A 19292-nucleotide genomic window follows, 5' to 3' on the forward strand; every position below is an offset into this window, starting at 1 on the left:
GATTATGAGCTGAAAGTCCAGGAAGACTCCTGATTATGCATCAGTTTTGAGTGAGGTAGTGCCACACTGTTCAGGATCAAAGATGGAAGTTCTCAACACCAGGATGATCAATTATCTAAAGCCAGTCAGACTTGCTAGAGCTGATCCTGAACTATTTCTCTCCTTCCAGATCCCAATTGCTTCCAGGTATGGAGAAGATCTTGACAGCATTGCTTGGTTGGCCAAGCATCAAGATGTAAGCTGAATAATATTGTAATAGTTGAAGAACCACAGGCTAGAGAATGGTCAGACGTGACACCTGAACCTACAGAAGTACATGGGATGCTCCCTAGTTTTTTGGCCTGTAAAGGAAAGGAGGGAAGGATATACTGTATATACTTTCTGACTTGGAATGTACTGTTAATGTAACCTTAGGAATATTTAGAAGTAGTATTTCTGGAGTTGCTTCTTATCTGGTACTGATGCTAGCTGATCCCAAAGTGACCAACCACCTCCTCAAACAGCCTCAGGTAGACATTGAACAGGATAGGAGAGAGTGTTACACTTAGAACAATCTACAGATTAGGAGTTTCAGGTTCAACCTCTCTCTCCAAGTAACACTGATCGGAATCAGCCATAGAGAAAAGAGGAGAAGCACTATAAAATGTACTACTACCTGTAGCCAATCCAAAATAAAGGTTGATGATTTTGAAAGTCATTATGGTAGCAACCCAACTCAACTTCACTATAGGTCATTGACCAATGCAACCAAAGCCATCTCAATACTATGTTTGAAAAGGGTCCAGATAATGAATTTCCCCAGGCTCCTCTGTAATTGCAATCTGACTAGCTCCTTAACATTTGTTTGAAAATGAAGGTTGGAGCCTGGATGAAAATATTCCAGGATAGTTAGGTCCTATGATGGCTTCTTGAATAGGGGGCATATTCAGCAGTGGGTTTCACATTTTGTTACCACTGGTTCACCGCATGGTGAACCTGGCTTTCCATGCATGTGTTTTGCTCACACGCACAACTTCCACGCATGCACCTGGCCTCAAAAACGTGCCTAAATAGGATGGCATAGAGCTGGGGTGAGTGGACGGGCCCACCTGAAATTTCTGCTACCGGTCGGAACCAGCTGAATATCACCTCTGGGCATATTATTACCTCCTTCAAGGCTGGTGGAAATACATCCTTTCTCAAAGAGGCCAGCAGCTACCCAATTGCATGTCAAACAGCCCAAACAGCCTTTACAAGTCAGAAGGGATAAGAATGTAACAAAGAAGTGGCTGAGTTAGCAATTCTTCAGGAGTTACAGGGTTAAATTTTCCCAGACTCCTAACCAAGCATGACCATGATTGGACCAAACCAGTTGGAGCCCAACTCAACAAGAAAACTGAGTTACTTGTAAAAACAAAACTAAAGCTAGACTGCTTTCCATTTTTAGTATTTGAAAGATAATATTGTGTTTATAGCCCTAGTGGTGAAAACTATGTGTCTTTTTGCCCTTCTCTTTGTTTACCTTATTAATTGCTCTTTCTACATTAATTTTCTCTATTTTTTTAAAGGCGAGAACATTGGTTTAAACACATGTTTACCCTATATCTCTGTCATTTTAGAAAGCAAAGATGTGCATTATATTTAGACACTCTAACATGAGCACAAAAATAATAATAATAATAATAATAATAATAATAATAATAATAATAATAATAATAATAATAATTTTATTTGATTAGCCGCAACCCTCTCCCGAAGGACTTGGGGCGGCGTACAATCAAAACAGATAAAATACAGATAAAGACAAACATATATACATAAAGAACAAAGACATATACATGTGCATGGAGGAGGTAGACTCATAAGTGAAAGACAATTAAAAAACACAATTTAAAATCCCATTAAATAAAATTACTGAATTAAAAAACCCATCAGGAGCGTTATGAAGTTATGATTGAGCCAGGCCGGCTATTTGGAATAGGTGGGTCTTGAGCTTTATACGGAAGAAGCGGAGGTCAGTAGTGGTCCTAATATCCGGGGGAAGGTCATTCCACAGGGCTGGGCCCGCCAAAGAGAAGGCTCTGCTCCTAGGCGCCGCCCCATGGCACTGTCTGGTGGACGGCACCTGGAGAAGTCCCTCTCTGTGCGAGCGGATGGGTCGTAGGGATGTATGGGGCAGAATACGATCCCGCAGGTAACTAGGTCCTGAGCCATGGAGCGCTTTAAAGATCGTAATCAAGACCTTGAAACGCACCCGATAGACCACAGGAAGCCAGTGCAGCTCGCGCAGGAGAGGTGTCACATGGGAGTACTTAGTACTCCCCATAATCACCCGCGCGGCCGCATTCTGGACCAACTGCAGTCTCCGAGTGCATTTCAAGGGAAGCCCCATGTAGAGAGCGTTACAGTAGTCCAGGCGAGACGTCACCAGCGCATGGGTGACTGTGCGTAGGGCGTCCCGGTCCAATAGGGGGCGCAATTGGCGCACCAGGCGAACCTGGTGGAACGCCCCCCTGGCCACGGCTGTCACATGGTCATCCATGGACAGCCTGGCATCCAGGAGGATGCCCAAATTGCGCGCCCGCTCCACGGGGGCGAGTTGAATGCCCCCAATGGCCAGAGATGGAATTAACTGGTTGAACCGGGGGGCCGGAACCCACAGCCACTCCGTCTTGGAAGGGTTGAGCTTGAGTCGGTTGTCATCCATCCAGACCCGTACGGCTTCCACACACCGGGACATCACTTCGACGGCCTCGTTGGGGTGGTTCGGGGTGGAAAAGTACAGCTGAGTATCATCAGCGTACAGATGATATCCCACCCCGAAACCACAGATGATCTCACCCAGCGGCTTCATGTATGTGTTGAACAGGAGTGGCGAGAGGACCGACCCCTGTGGCACCCCACAAGTAAGGGGGCTTAGGGTCGACCTCTGCTCCCCTGCCAACACACGTTGCGTCCAGCCAGAGAGGTAGGAGCCGAACCACCGCAAAACGGTGCCCCGGACCCCCAACCCCTCCAGTTGGTGCAATAGGATACCATGGTCGATGGTATCAAAAGCCGCCGAGAGGTCTAATAGGACCAGGATAGAGGAACAACCCCTATCTCTGGCCCTCCAGAGATCATCCACCAACGCGACCAAGGCCGTCTCTGTACTGTGCCCGGGGCGAAAGCCGGACTGGCGCGGGTCTAGATAATCATTCTCCTCCAGATGTCGTGGGAACTGAGAAGCCACCACACTCTCTACAACCTTCGCCAAAAATGACAATCATTTTGAACATTTGAGGCTTAGTCGTATTAAGCATTCCACACCAACAAATAGTGCTAAAACTGGTTACAATGAGTTACAATATCAGAAGTGATTGTTACCTTCAGGCAACTGTAAATCTAATGAAAGTGTAATCTTTTCACCACATTCTTCAGCCAGTCCTCCAGAGGGATTTCCAAAGTAAGTGGGAAATAAGTAGCTAAATAAGGTTTGGGGTTTGGCAAGCCAAATAAGGTTTGCCATTATGTGAACAAAGGCAATGCATACAAAATGTAGTCACAGGTCCTTCTAAAATACAAAAGCTCTGGAATTCTTGGTGTTTTTGGTCAGTTTTAAATACACATCAGATGTAGACATATAGAACATTGTACATACTTTTTAGCACCAAAGTTTATGGGTCCATGGAAGCATTGTAGTTTGCTCTAAATAAACAGAATTAGGGGAATGTTAATAAAAACAATGATTATAAATAAGCATTGAAAAGCAGTTTTTTTTTACAGCGCCAAACGAATTTGCAATACCAAATGATCAAAATCTTGGGAGGGGGGAGCAGGAGAGAACCCAAATTACAAACATGTTGAGAACGTAATTCTTCACCTTTCCTTTCTGTGAATTTTAATAAATTAAAACTAATTGCCTGATCTTTTAAACACATTGTCATTTCCACCAATATAAAGTATGAGTGAATAAAATAGAAGAGGGACATTCATTTCACGGGGAAGTGGGGGGGGGGGGAGAATGTAGCTCAAAATCCAGTCATCAGAGAAAAACGTGTAAGATTATGACTCCTGTAGGTTTATGTGAATGGAGAAGCAGAATAGAGGAAGGGAGCCTTTGGATAGGTTTCCAAGGACCGATTTTAAGGAAAATACGAGGGGGAGAAGCAGGGATTTATTTTTTTCCCTACCAAAATTTTTTTACGATTTTTCTCTCTTTCTGCCTACCAATAGCAAAGCGTCAACTGGCTACTAGAAATGCTCCGCGTTGCTTTCGTCTCCAACGCGTGGTTTTGTGCTTATGGATAAATAGGAATTTCTCCTTTCCTTCCTGGGTAAGCGGGGTGGGGGTGGAAGGAATACTAAGAGCAGGTATCAGAACGCCACTCCGCCGACCACATCCCTCCGTACTGTGCAACCAAACAACCAGAGCGAGGCACTTATAGTGGTTCCGGAATTGGGAGGCGGAGATATCACCCATGATGGCACCTTCTCTGACCTATTGTAGCCGCCACTTCCAATAGCCTGAACCAATAAAACAAAGGTGTAGGCGAAGAAGTGGGGGCAGCAAAACCATAGTGGAAACCCCAGTGCTTAGGAAACGAAAAGGTGGAGCGAGGTTTTGACAGGCGTAAATGTTCGCCAATTATTTCGAGCAGTTCTTGCCGGAGTCAGCGAATGCGTCGGGGAAGCTCGAACTGGGGGTGGAAAGAAGAGAGTAGTTGAGGAGGTGGGAGCTGTTGTTAGGGAGAGGGAGACAGCGCGGCTTGGCGGCTTAGCAGAAGCTGAAGGGAGGAGGAGGAGGCGGCGGCGGCGATAGCAGGTGAGACTGAGCGGCCGGGCAGGGAAACTGGCTGGGTGGGGCTCGGCGGTGGGAAGGGGCTTTCGAAGACCCGGCTCGAGGTTCGTCCCCTCGGCGGAGAGAGCGGGAGACCTGCGCCGAAAGGCCCGAAAGGTGCGGGGTGGGGAGCCGCGGGGTGGGCTCGGCTTTGGGCTTTTTGCCCTCGAAGCGCCGTGGTGAGTCTCCGGAGGGAAGGAGCGGCGGGGAGAGCGAGAGCCGGGCGGGCGGGCAGGAAAAGGAGGAAGGGGCGAGGGAGGAATTTCTCCGGGCGGAGGGGGGGGGAAGACGGGGGGGGGAAAGCCCCCCTTGAGCCAGGCTGGAGCGCCGGAGGGGCAGGTGGTGGGGGTGGGGTGCCGGGGGCTCAGGACGCAGAGGCTTTTCCCCGCCGGAGGAAGGCAAAGGGGTGAGGCGGCGGGCTGGCGAGGCGGCGGCAGAGCAGTCCAGGGAAGCGGGCGGCGAGGCGTCCTGGGCGAGGAAGGGGAAGGGAAAGGGTCGCGCCGAGGGGAGAGCGCCGCAGCATCTCTCGGAGCCGGGCGGCGAGGCCGACCTAGGGGCCAGGAGTTGTCACCCCCTCGGAGGTTGTGGGGGTTGTGGGAGCGCCCGTGGCTGCCCTGCCGCCTCGGCTTAGGCCTCGGCTTGGGCTGGTTGGGTTTCGGGAGGAATGCTGCCGGTTGGCTTCCTCTCCGGGTTGCGCTGTATTTCTTGTTTGTGGGGATCCTTTGGCTGAACCCTCACTTCGGGGGCCAAAAGAGACGCTGGGACTGGAGTCCAGGAAGGAAAGCGCTGATAAGCTAATTGCCCCTAATTTCTTGTTCTTACTCCTCCTGGGTTTTTTAAGAAACAGATTTGGTGTGTTGTGGGGTCAAGTCAGTGAGGTTAAACTTTGAAACATCTGTGAAACAGGTGTTGATTTCAACCATGGGATCACTCTGGCCTTTAAGGAAAAAAATGCACATTTTCTGGATGAAGGATTGGGGGGTGGGGGTGGGAAACCCTACAAAAGTAATGCAAGCTCACTAATAGGTAGTGGACTTTATGTGCAATGTTGCCCATTTTCTCACATAGTGGCAATAACAAATCCTTGTCACTTTGGTTAGCTACAAGAATAGAAAAAGTGAAAGTTAATTTTTCCCCCTCAAAGGGATTAAATGAATTTACATTTTAATATTTTGGAGGGTGTTCACTTTGTGAAAATCCATTGTTTCCTTCTCTTACAGCAGCTTTCATCCAGACCTCCTTAATACATTAATGTTTTATAAATCTGTAAAAAAGTAGAATATGTTCTGCTTTGTGTGTGGATTGTCTTGCTTTCTGAGCCCCTCTCTCTTCCTTGCTTCTCCATTCAGTTTTTCAGTGTAATGCATTTGCAGTGATTTGCTGCCTTGTTTCAGTGCGTTGGAAAATATCTTAAACATTTTGAAGTTCCCACACTGTGTATATGTAATCTTGAGCACAGGAGTGGAAGCAGTGTTTATACAGTTGTACAACAGTGGCATTTGTTTGTACTTACTATCTGCCACAAAAGATAATGAAGAAGCATAATTTCGTCTTCTCTTACTTCTTGTCAAAAGCCTAACAAAACCTATCATGATATCTGCTATTTTATGCCTGACACAGAAAAACAGCAATGATGGTTATCCTTTTTCAACTGGATTGTTGAACTCTTATTCTTTCACTTGGCCAGACCTTAAGGAAATACCAAATGACATCATGATCAACCAATTATAAACATTAAATTGTTCATTCTCTCAGTTTGTAATATTTGTTTCTTACTAAACTTTCTGTATACATGTGCAGGAAGAGTTAAATCATTGTTCTTACAATATGAAAAAAAATCTACAGTAGAGTTTTAACATGTAGGATAATGAATCTTTTTATATTAAAAGAGCTGTTTTCAATCAAGTATTTATTATACTCTTTAGTGAAAAGTACACAGTGATAAGGAAAATAAATCTTACTGTGATGCCTTGCATCTTCCTACATGTTTATTTACTGGATTAACTCATCCTTAGATGATCTACGCTCTATGTTATGATCAAATATTGCTGTTTGGAACATTAGTGCCAAAAGCCAAACACACCATTAAATAAAATTTTAAATTAAGTTTGAAATATTATAAAGCAGCATTTTTCTTCTAGCTCATGGTTCTTAGCCAGCACAGATTATCAGACAGGTGATTAGCCTAGATAGATAAATTATGGTACACCATTTAATACATCTAAGACTTGAGAGCTGTTAGATGGTGTAACTTATTTCACAGTCCTGTGTTTCATTTAAACTAAAGAAATATGGTTGAAGAAACTAGAAATTTCGCTAAATTGCTGGTACGTATATCAATCTGTCAAAAGTGTTGTGTCTAAAGGTTTACATGGAATTGCTCAACTTTGTACTTAGGAGCTCTAAGATTGGAAGTACTGAAAATATTTTAATTAAATCCAGAGCCACTTGGAAAATGTTCTTGGCTCTAGATTAGTTTTGAATAGGCAATTGCCAATTCTGGACTAGTAAAAGTATTTCTGAGCAATCCAAATGTTTATTCATAAAAACAATATTGGATTTACATAAGAAATAAAAAGTGGGTGCTGCATCCTTTGTAGAAGGGCTGTGTTCACCTCCATTGCTATCTTTGCTTACCTCTACTTCAAAAAAAAAATTCTTGCCTGGTATAAAGGAAAACACTGGATAAGGGACTATAATGAACATGGTTATTTTTCATCCTTGTACCTCTGGATGCAATCCCAAGTGTGAACGTTAGAATTGGAGGGTCAAAAGTATTGGAAATAAGGAAAAGAATGGTGGCAAGAAAAGCTATACATTCCTTACTTACCTTTGTTTCCCTTTCCTTTTAAATTATTTTCTTAATTGCTTGATATTGTAAAAGTATAGTATAAAAGGCCACATTGCTAACATCTTTTTTTCCTCACTTCCAATTATTTGAGCCAAGGAAAATGGTCATCTGAAATGCAGATGGCAGCAAGAGCATGTCATTGCATCACCTCTATCATGATGAGAAAATATTGTTGTTATCTTATTTTGGCTGAGAGAAATAGTGTAAAGAGTAGTTGGGAGAATGGGTACATTTTTAACCTTGCATGCTACATGCAGTGGTAGGCTGGTAGATAGATTTTGGGCCATCAGGTGGACTCTTAGAAACCATTTACATTTTGTCCCAGAGGCGGGTTGTTAATTTCTTTATTACCGGTTTGGGTGTGCTTGTGTGCGACTCATCTGCTCATCTGCAGAAGATTCCGGGCAGATGGGCGGAGCCTCCTGCCACCGCTATTACCGGTTGGGCCAATCTGGGCTGAACCAGCAGCAACCCACCTCTGTTCTGTCCCTAATCTTGGTCCTTGAGGTCTTCCAACTATGCATCCATTGCCACTGAAACTGAGTCCATCACCTTGTTGGTTGTCTTCCCTTCCACTTCTGCCAGCATTATGTATTTCTCAGGAGAGCTAAATCCTCACATAATATGACCAAATTATTATAATTTGAGCCTGTCCGTTTTTTACCTCAAGTAGGAACTCTGGATTTGTTCCATGATTTGTTTGTTTTCTTCTCAAGAGCCTTTTCAAATACCACTGCTCAAAAGTGCCAGTACTTTTCCTATCCCACTTCTTCAAAGTCCAACTTTTACTTCCACAAAGAGATACAAGGAATATCACTGCTTGCACTATTCTGAACTTCATAGGTATAGACACTTCACAGCATCTAGATGTGTATTCCAATACCTTCATGGCTTCTCTACTAAGTGCTAATCTGTAGTGCATTTCTTGTATAGTTGTTTTTTTACTGTTAATGGCTGATCCTAAAAGAGAGACGCTATCTGCCACTTTAGTATCTTCAGTGTTCAGTGTTCAGCAGATTTAAAGTAATATAGTGCATCTTCATGGGTCCTTTTAGAAAGACTCTAAGAGATGTCCAGTAAATCCTTTCTTTTAGCAGTCTTTATTGAAGGGCTTTCCAGATTTTCTATGGACACAGAACAGTAGTCTCCATGCAGCAAAGAAGCATGTTTTGGAAGCAGCAAACCATAAGGGCTAGAAGAGAGATATTTAAAGCATAAACTGATGGACAAGTAGGATAAAGGTAAAAGAAGGAGGTGCAGTAAGTGACTCAATGAGCAGAACAGCTATAGTTGTCTTATGTGTGCTATAAATATTTGCTAAATTTTGGATCTGGTCTGTTTGAAAAATGTGATCACACAAGAACATGGATCTGAGAGAACCACTTTAAATCCCCATCACCATCAAATTGTAAATCATTTGTATTTCTATAGATTAAGCTAAAAAATCTAGTTCTTTTCAATTCAGTCATGGTGCAGAAGTATGGGTCTGAGGCATACATCTTTATGGATCCTGTTATGATTTTATGCTTGTTCTAATGATACTCCATCTTTAATTTAGAACATTTCAACAATGTATTATGGAAGGAAAAAACCCATATCCCCCAAAACCATAAACAGAATACAATAGTGAAGAATATGTTACACTGGAATTGAAGTAGCTCAGTTTGAATCTCCATTTCACCATGGTTTGAATGGATGATTTAGACAAGTCATTCTTACAATTTATTTTAGAGAGAGATTATGGAATAAAGGGAGACTATGTCAGCTGCCTTGAGGTGATAGGAAAAGGTAAGATGTTGTTATAATACAATATGATGCATAATCGCGACAATCTCAAACTCTAATATACTTTGTTAAACAAGAACCCAAGTTCAGAAATAGTGGTACATCTATTGATATCAAGCCACCATTAGAGAGAAAGATTGTTGCCTTTGTTGACACTAATATGTTGAAACATTTTCAGTGCTAAACCATTCTGTCTTGTTTCATTTCCCCAACTGAGAAGAGATGACATAAAGCACGAGAGAGGCCAAAGTATTGCAAGATGAGTGTCAGAGATGATTGTAATGTTGATGTAATTGTGGAATCAGATGGCTACAATAGCTCAGTAACCGTTTACTGCAATGCTTACCAAACCGGAGTAAATTACCCCAAATTGGTAAAAGTAGTTTTTCTCTGAGCATGACAGTTGAACCCATTACTCAATCACAATAGGGACATCTATATTGACTTAAACTGTTTTACCTACATGGGTGAAAAGGAGTTTCTAATAAGCAGTTTTGAATAATGAAGGGGAAAATAATAGGAAGCCCTGGTTTATAGTTTTGAAATAAGTGTGTGGTGTGACTACTTAAATAACATATCAATAGTATTAAATCAGAAAAAGTTTTAGTGATCTTTAGCCTGTAGGTTTCCTTTTTAAGAAGAATTTGTGAAACTCATTGAAATCCTATTACTTTGTGGGATTTTGTCAAAAAGCAAGGAAGAAATCAGGACTATCCAACCTTAACAATTTTGAGAATTCCCACAATTCCCCAGTCCTGCCATGGGGAATTCTGGGAGTTGAAGTCCATGGTTGAAGTTAAAGTTGCCAGAGCTGGACACCTCTGGTGTAAATTGTGTGAATAATAGTCTCAGAAATACAGCACTAATATCCAGGCATGTGTCAATGTGTAGCTGTAATACAAGGAAGACAAAGTGGTGTGGATTTCACAGAAGTCCAACAAAACCTGAATTCTTTAAGTAGTATAGTTGACCTATGGATAGGTTTTAGCATATTATGCAGGCATTAATTTTGTGATTCATTTCTTGTGGAGGGTAAAAAAGAAAGGCATGTTAGTGGTCATGTACCTTAAAAATACAAAGAAACCCCATTTATAATTGCTGTCAAAAAGATTGAAGTTACTTCTTTCTTTCTTTCTTTCTTTCTTTCTTTCTTTCTTTCTTTCTTTCTCATTTCTATTTTCTTATTTGTGAATCTTTAATTTATTTTCTAACATTGGCATTATTTTATCGTGTTAAAGTTCTTTAATAAAATTATATTTAAATCAAACTCATTTAAGAATAAAGATTCTCTGTGTGAAAATGCTGGCATACATACTGTAGCACTTTTGAGCATCAGTGCACTCATGAGGCAACATTACATCATTTACACAATTGCTATTGCTTTTTTTGTTCGCTTTAAAAATAAGTAGAGAGCAGTTTCATTTGGCTGCTATGGAAGTGTTCACCATTTTAAGGCCTTTTTCCTTGGATATTGGCTTTCCCTAATAATTTTTTGGGAGGGCAGCTTTTTTGTCTCCTCTATGCAAATTAATAGTTATGTTATTTGCATACATGTCCTGCTGGCTAAACATATAAAATGTATTTCTTGGAATGGGAATGGAAGACACTTCAAAAATTTCATGCAAACCAGTAAACATTAACAAACATTTTATGGTCACGCCCATGACACTTTAAAGTTTGAGGATCTGCAAAGTCCTTGATGAATCTAGATTGAATAACAAAGTCAGAAAATACAGTATGCCTAAAATAGGGAAAGTTCGGTTGTTCTAGGAACATAAATCCTATTTCAGTTCAAGGACTGAATTGACTCTAAACAAATACATATCCAGATGGGGTGGGAAATATCATATAGCAAGCATGGGCAGATCCTAGACTCAACAAGGCATTATAGTGAACATGCATCTCATAAAAACTTTTCCCTTTTTCATGTATGTGCATATATTTTCCATTTGGTGTCTCCCCACACACAAGCATACATTTTTCTGCTCATTGTTTTTTTTTTCTCCCCTGTAATGCCTCAGAGACTAAGACGCTGAGCTTGTCAATCAGAAAGGTCAGCCGTTCGGCGGTTCGAATCCCTAGTGCCACATAACGGAGTGAGCTCCCATTACTTGTCCCAGCTTGTGCCAACATAGCAGTTTGAAAGCATGTAAAAATGCAAGCAGAAAAATAGGGACCACCTTTGGTGGGAAGGTAACAGCGTTCTGTGTGCCTTTGGTGTTTAGTCATGCCGACCACATGACCACGGAGACTGCTTTGGACAGCACTGTTCGGCTTTGAAGCGGAGATGAGCACTGCCCCCTAGAGTCGGGAATGACTAGCACATATATGCGAGGGGAACCTTTACCTTTTTAATGCCTTCTTCCCCTGCTCAGTGAAAAAGTGGTACCATACACAGTATGTTTCTAAAACAGTTGGTGGAAGTACTTTTAAATCCTTGAATAGGAGAGAAGATCTTACTTTTTATTAGCTGCTGACTGGAGAGAAGAGGTTCTCACTTTCCTTAGGAATTGTGGCGAGTCTGCAGGGACTCAGTCAAAGCTAGGAACAGGGGTGGTTAGTAACTTGGATTTTGGAAAAGAGGATCTTGCTAAGTGAATGAGGAGACTCTGAGAGTCCTAATCAGCAAGAAGAAAGTGATCTAAGACTTTAGTAATATGCTTTTAATTCCCATTTAATTAAGACTACACATGAATAAAATTCATACTTTATGGCAAAAAGAAGTCCTAGACAGGATCTCTGCTTTCCTGTTGGGACATCATTTTTATTGTTTGGATGGATCAAACGTTTTCTGTGCATTGTGGATAAATAAAACATTGTTTATACTTCTTATGACTTTAGCAAATATGTTGAACCTAAACTTTGCCAGCCATGAACTTACTGAGGTTCTTGTTGTATGTGTTTTCTTGGAAAGAATTAAACAAAGTTCTGTAAAAATCATTTGGTCATTTTCTTTCTGCAAATATGTTTGGTATGCTTTGGTCTAGTACTGTCTTTCTGGTAATTCTGTCTTTGCAGACTGCCAAATTCCCAGAACAATTAATTCTGTCCTTTATCTTCAAATAGTTTAGTCTTACTTTGTTGCCCTGAGCCTTTAGCTTTGTAAAATTCTGTGAGGAAACTTTTCCTGGTGGAATAATTGCATGTTTACTATTTTGTATTTTTGATAGGACTTTTGCCTGGCAATATGTAACTAGATGCTTCGTAGTGACAATTGATATATATGGCTTTTGAGGAACAGATAGGCTTATAAAATGATCCTGTGCATATTTGTTCAGATGTAAATTCCACTGAGTTTAATAAGGCTAAACTACCAAAAATGCATGTGTAGGAATACAACCTTAGTTGATGTGGCATTAAGGAGTTGCTTAATGAAATACAATAAAATAATTTCCCATGTGTATAGAACTTTGATTTTTAATATGTCTAGCAATTTTTTTGTTTCCTCTCTGAAATAATAAAATGCTTGATGGAATAGGAAGGAGCAATAGTATTTTTTTCGGACTTGCTTTTTGATATGGGATGCATTAATATATAGTTCATGTTTTATTTAGTTTTCTGTATTGTATAAATATTCAAAAATTTCTGGGAACCAAAAATAGCTGAACTGAAATATTTATGAGGAATCCATTATATTGAATTAATGTATTGTATTTATTACATTTATTGAAATCTCTATTTGGAAATTATTGTAAAAACTTGGCAACTGAATAGCATGCACTTCCAATGCATTGTTAAAATTTTAGGAAAAACATTGGCACTGAAAATTTTAGTATTTTAATAAATTATTTCTGCTGTCTCTTAAGAAGTAACACATAAACACACTCATGCGTATAAACCCATCATGCTAATTCTTTCAGGGTAAAAGGCATTATTTGAAGTACAGAAAAGGAGTAAGAAACAATAAGCCAAAGAAATTAAGATATAAAATAAAAGGAAATACTGCTGAATCTAGTTTATAGCAACATCCCTATATGAAAAATGTTCTATCCTTCATATCTACGGTATATTTTGCTTCATGTGTTGCCTCCCTGGTTTTTAGGGTTTCATTGACTCCTTCCAATCAAAAGTTTATCTGTCTTTTTCTTCCTTTTGACCTGTTGACTCTTTCTTCATATATTTCTTGTGAGATCCAGCTCTTATTCCTTCTGTGACAAACCGCCTCAATATTCTTCTTTTGTACTGCACATACACTTTTTAAAAATTCAATCCATGTTCATTCATTACCCATTCATTTTTACCTACATGTTCATGCTTTGCTGCTTATTTCTTAAATACCCCATTCCTAGTTCATACAACTTTTATGTTTTTCCTTATGCATATATTTCACAGTTCCATATTGGAAAGTGGCAAAAGCTTGCTATTATTTATATTCATTTGCATTTTGTTTGACAAACATTAATTTCTTGCAACATCGTCCCATACTGTATGTTATAGCTATAGCGTTGTGACTTCAAGTCACTCTTGGCTCCTGAAGACTGCCAGGACAAGTCCCTGCAGTTTTCTTGGCAACATTTTTGGTAATAGTATACCATTACCTTCTTCCTAGTGCTGAAAGAAAATAATGGCCAAAGGCCACCCAGCTGCTTTTGTTCCTAAGTTGGGACTAGAACTCATAGTCTCTTCGTTTCTGTACTGGTGCCTTAACCACTATACCAAACTACACATGTATATTACATATTATCTTTCTATCTGCATTATTACATTAGTACTTCTTCTTTAACCTTTTCACCCATTTCCACACCAGCTTTTATTCTTTCAAATTGGATTTTCTCTTCCAGTATTGATGCTCCAAGGCCTGACAATTAGGGATTGTCATTATGTGGGACTCATGAAAAAAACTGCCTTTTCCGTAGCTTTGAAATACCATAACGCTTGAGGGTAGATTGGCCTCAGCTTTGATTATCATTTTGAAAGCCTTGAAGACTTGCTGGCTTACCTGGATATAGAATTGAGAGAATAATTGAGCCCATGTTGAATGAAAAAATATATAATTTATATTTTGAACTTTTGTTAGCCACCTACAGTCTTATTAATGATGTGAATAGCTATATAAATCATAAATAAATTCATGTTGGTGTTAACCCCACACATTTCTGTGTCTTGCTCTGTGAAAATGTGTGTATGTGGTGGTGGTGTTCTCTTTTATGTTATTTAGCAGATTATTTTCTCCAGATCACAATCATTCAGAGTTTTTTTTTCTTAATACTCATATCATTTATAATACTCATACCATTTTTTCTTAATACTCATATCTGGTTCTTTCATTTACCATTTACTGTAGCATATAAAATATAACTATTACCAACTGATGGATTCCTGATCTTATATTGTATATGCTCACAACAATTTAAATGGTATCAGTTATATTTTGATATACATTCCCTTCATAATTGAACTTCCACTTTCATTTCCCTGCCTGTATTTATCCTGTTTCCCCAAAAATAACACCTCCCCAGATAATAAGCCCAATTGGGCTTTTGAGTGCATGCACTAAAGTAAGCCCTCCCCTAAAATATTGCAACACAGCAGTAGCCATGAGGTGATCATGCTCACTGCCTCCTGTACCTCAAAAATAATAAGACCTCCCTGAAAATAAGACCAAGTGCTTATTTCAGGGGGCAAAGTAAAATAAGACCATGTCTTATTTTCGGGGAAACCCGGTATTAAATTCAGGCCATTGGTTCCAACTGCCTTCATTCAGATACAGTACATTGTTCCCATTTCCTTGGTTTCAGAGAAACATCTCTATTTTGCTTTATTAATTTCATTCATAAATCATCCTGTTTACCATTTACTTCTCTCATTCCAATTGTGCCATATGTCACTGTCATCACTATGAAGGCCCAAAATGGTGATCTCTATCATCCATCATAGCTTTGATCAAGTGAGACTTCCTTGTAATAACCTTTTAATAAATTAGAGAAGACATCTTGTAGCCATATGCAGCCTTATCTGCCAAAGATTAAAACAGTGCCAATCAGTTTGGAACATTTTGGCCATTAGGCAATCAAAACCCACCATTTTATCCCAAGCTATTCTGTGTAAGCTAGGATCTCTAATCTAGAGATTCCCTTGCAAGCCAATACATTGTTGTCTATAACTAGGAGGTACATGTTGTGTATTAACATATATTTGGAATACCCCTGCATCTTAACAAGCCTTAACTTATTTGCCATAAAAAATAGTCCAAAACTAGTGTTACTGTAATAGACTTAACATTCTTGTTAAGGAATAGCCAAGGTTTATACATGAATGCTTACTAGAACCACAGTCATTGGCTTACGATCACAATTCAGTCCAAAATTTCTGTTGCTAAGTGAGACAGTTAAGTGACTTTTACTCCATTTTACAACTTTTCTTGCCACAGTTGTTAAGTGAATCACTCAGTTATTAACTTAGTAACATGGTTGTTAAGTGAATCTGGCTTCCCCATTTATTTTGCTTGTCAGAAGGTCAAAAAAGGTGATCATATGACTGCGGGACACTGAAATGTTCATAAATATGAGTCAGTTGCCAAGCTGAATTTTGATCACATGACACTGGGGATGTTGCAGTGGTTGTGTAAAAAACAGTCCTAAGTTATTTTTTTCCAGTGCTGTTGTAACTTTGAAAAGTCACTGAATGAACTGTTGCTCAAGGACTACTTGTATTCAATTTTTTTTTAAAAAAAAGTTCCATTAACTGTTAGAGATTATAACTCTAAAAATGGAAGCTTATAATGACTTTCCTATTTATGAAGAAAAAGTTGGTCTTGGTGCAAAACTCAGTAAAAACATAAATTTAAGTTCTCTTTATAAACTAAACTAAACTCCAGAAAAATTGAGTATTTGAATGCACAAAAAAGAAATTGGCAATAAAGTTATGCTATTAAGTCTTAGCTCTGTACTACCTGCCTATTAGATTTCTTTCCTCCTTCCTGTATTTATTTTTCCTTTGTTCTATTCTTTTTTATTTTAAGTAGCTTTGTGAACTGTTTGTTACTATTGCCAGACTTTCTGAGCGTTTTATTTACTTAAACACATTTATATCCTTCTGCAATCCTGGTGCTGTTGTCTGCTTCCATTATATTAAAAAAAATTAAATAAAACATCTACATTAAACATGAAACATCTTCTACTTTTTTATGTTTTCTTTTATGATTTTCTTTAAGGAAAAAAATTCATTTGAGCCTTCTAACTGTTGTAGCCATTTATGCCCCTCCTTTCTTTTTTTTTTCTAGAGAGTTGTTATCTCTCAACTAATGAATCACAGACATCATGACGTCAATTAGGATTCTCATCTGGTCATTCCACTGAGACAGCTCTGCCTTAAGTGATAAATAATATTCTAATAGCCAAAGCATAGCACCTGTTATTAGTGCTGGTGCTCTTAATACCCACGCTGACACTCATAAATCTTCAGATACTTTTGTCCTGGCCTGTAGTCTCTGAGTGTCACTGACACAGCTTTCTCCTGTTTCAATAATTTTGTCTTTTGGGTTTTTTTTGTTTTTGTTTCCATTAACAATTCTGCTCCATTGTAGATTTTCCCTTACTATAGGTATTCCCGAGGGTTCATTCCTGGATCCTCCTTTTTTTTGGCACTCCTTTGGTTGGCTAGATCATGACTCTCAATTTTCTGAACCAATCCTCATGATAACCCAGTGTCATGTATCTTTTCCCAAGTTTAAGACATAGGACAGTGATGGCGAACCTATGGCACGTGTGCCACAGGTGGCACGCGGAGCCATTTGTCAGGGCACGCGAGGCGCTGGCCTGTCAGCTGGCCAGCGCGCATGCGCGCGCTAGCCAGCTGAGTTCACCATTTTTAAAAGCCATTTTTCGCCCTCCCCAGGCTCCAGAGGCTTTATAGGAGCCTGGGGAGGGCGAAAAGAGCCTCCCCCGCCCCCCGGAGGCCCTCCGGAGGCTTCAGGGACCGTCCGGAGGCTTCCCTGAAGCCTTCGGAGCGCTTAAAACGACCCTCCAAGCAAACCGGAAGTCACTTCCGGTTTGCTCGGAGGGTCATTTTAAGTGTTCCGAAGGCTTCAGGGGACATCTGGATGATCCCTGAAGCCTCCGGACGGTCCCTGAAGCCTTCGGAGCACTCAAAACGACCCTCCGAGCAAACCAGAAGTGATTTCCGGTTTGCTCGGAGGGTCATTTTAAGTGCTCCAAAGGCATCAGGGAAGCCTCCAGACAGTCCCTGAAGCCTTTGGAGCGCTTAAAATGACCCTCCGAGCAAACCGGAAGTCACTTCCGGTTTGCACGGAGGGTCATTTTAAGTGCTCCAAAGGCATCAGGGAAGCCTCCAGACGGTCCCTGAAGCCTTCGGAGCGCTTAAAATGACCCTCCGAGCAAACCGGAAGTCAACCGATCCCTGAAGCCTCCGGAGGGCCTCCGGGGGGGCAGGGGAGGCTCTTTTCGCCCTCCCCAGGCTTCTATAAAGCCCCTGGAGCCTGGGGAGGGCGAAAAAAGCATGTAAAAATGGGGAGGGGTGCCTTTTGTGCATGCATGCGCAGTGGGGGGGGGTCGCACATTGCATTATGGGTGTGGCACGCCTGCATACGACCCCCTTGCGCTCTCCCCACTTGTGGCACGTGAGCCAAAAAAGGTTCGCCATCGCTGACATAGGATTTCACAGTGGTTTTTACAAGAAATTTCATCATGAATTATTTACCCATTGTCTTAAATGCAACATGGGGAAAAACAAATTATAGTGTTTTGTTCTCATTCATATTATGGTTGTGTCACCTCTACATTACTGCAAAAGCTTATTGAGAGAGTTACCCACTTCCTCTTTTGCTCTGTCAATTCATGTTCTCTGGCTTTTATGTTGTATATTGTTTATTTTTGTTTGATTTAATTCGTTAAATATTGTGTGAACATTTAATGTGGTCTAGTTTGTCTCCTTTTTTAATAGCAAGCCTCTTTTTGCTATAGAGATATATTTTAGAGTTAAAATTGCCTGTTTAAAATATGTCCACTTTGTAATTTTGTTTATTTTAACTAACTGATATCCCTTTATTTCTGCTCTGCACTTAGTTTTTATTCATAATATAAACAAACTCCATTATATTATTATTATCCATTATTATTATAATGGATAGCCTATGTTTTTATTGTTAACTGTCCGAAGTTATTTAACTCCAGTGATAAATGCTTCTTATATACTTCTTTATATTATAAACCATATTAATTTATAACCATAAATGGGAGAACAGCTTGCTACACTATTTCTTAATTAGGCCATTTCCATCTGCTTGCTGCAATGCAAATGTTCTACATGCTTTCATATCTGAACAAAGAATATTTAATGCAGGCTATAATAATAGACATAGTATTTAGCATCATAAAACTTTAGTCTTGAAAATATGATTAGAACATAGTGAAATATTGGACACTTTTGGGTGTGATGCATATATTAGGAGAAATTTGATTTGTATTCTGTCATTTGTCAGATCCAACCTTTTTGGCACTAATATTTTGCAATAAGAATGAACATATCTGTGACACTTGCGTAAGTATGCAGGAAGCATCAGTTGCACAAGCTCATATTTTAAGGGGAAGTCAGATATTACCATGAAAATATTTATTTCTAAGGAGAAAACTGTTTGCAGAAAGTTATTTAAATGTATTTCTTCCAGTGGTAATTTTGATATTCAGTTTTTCATTTTGGAAAGTTTTTGTTCTTTTACCTTAGTTGTCATGTATATTCCCGTCAAAGTAAAGAATGAAAAATACTTCTAAATCTAATTTCTTTAAATAAAATATGATTATATCACTATCTGAATGAGAAGGTGGAAAGAGATGTGTGGAAAATAACAGGCCCCTTTCCTTGCTAGTCTGTACAATAGTAATAAAATACGGATTTCTAAAT

General features: G+C 40.0%; 1 protein-coding gene across 5 annotated transcripts in view; it reads left to right on the plus strand.

The window, feature by feature from the left end:
• The first annotated feature begins 4493 nt into the window (after positions 1-4493).
• NUMB (NUMB endocytic adaptor protein) overlaps positions 4494-19292 on the plus strand; it is a 90184-nt gene continuing 75385 nt past the window's right edge. For 2 of the 5 annotated variants that reach the window (XM_081936981.1, XM_081936982.1), the window contains exon 1: positions 4830-4915. The gene's annotated coding sequence lies outside the window, so the exon portion shown is untranslated. Of the gene's footprint in view, positions 4784-4829; positions 4916-19292 lie in introns of those variants that run through there. The other 3 variants (XM_081936978.1, XM_081936980.1, XM_081936979.1) reach the window with 2 other exon arrangements.

The sequence above is a fragment of the Natrix helvetica genome (assembly GCF_964273705.1).
Source record: "Natrix helvetica genome assembly, chromosome: 1".
In the NCBI taxonomy this organism is placed as follows: domain Eukaryota; kingdom Metazoa; phylum Chordata; class Lepidosauria; order Squamata; family Natricidae; genus Natrix; species Natrix helvetica.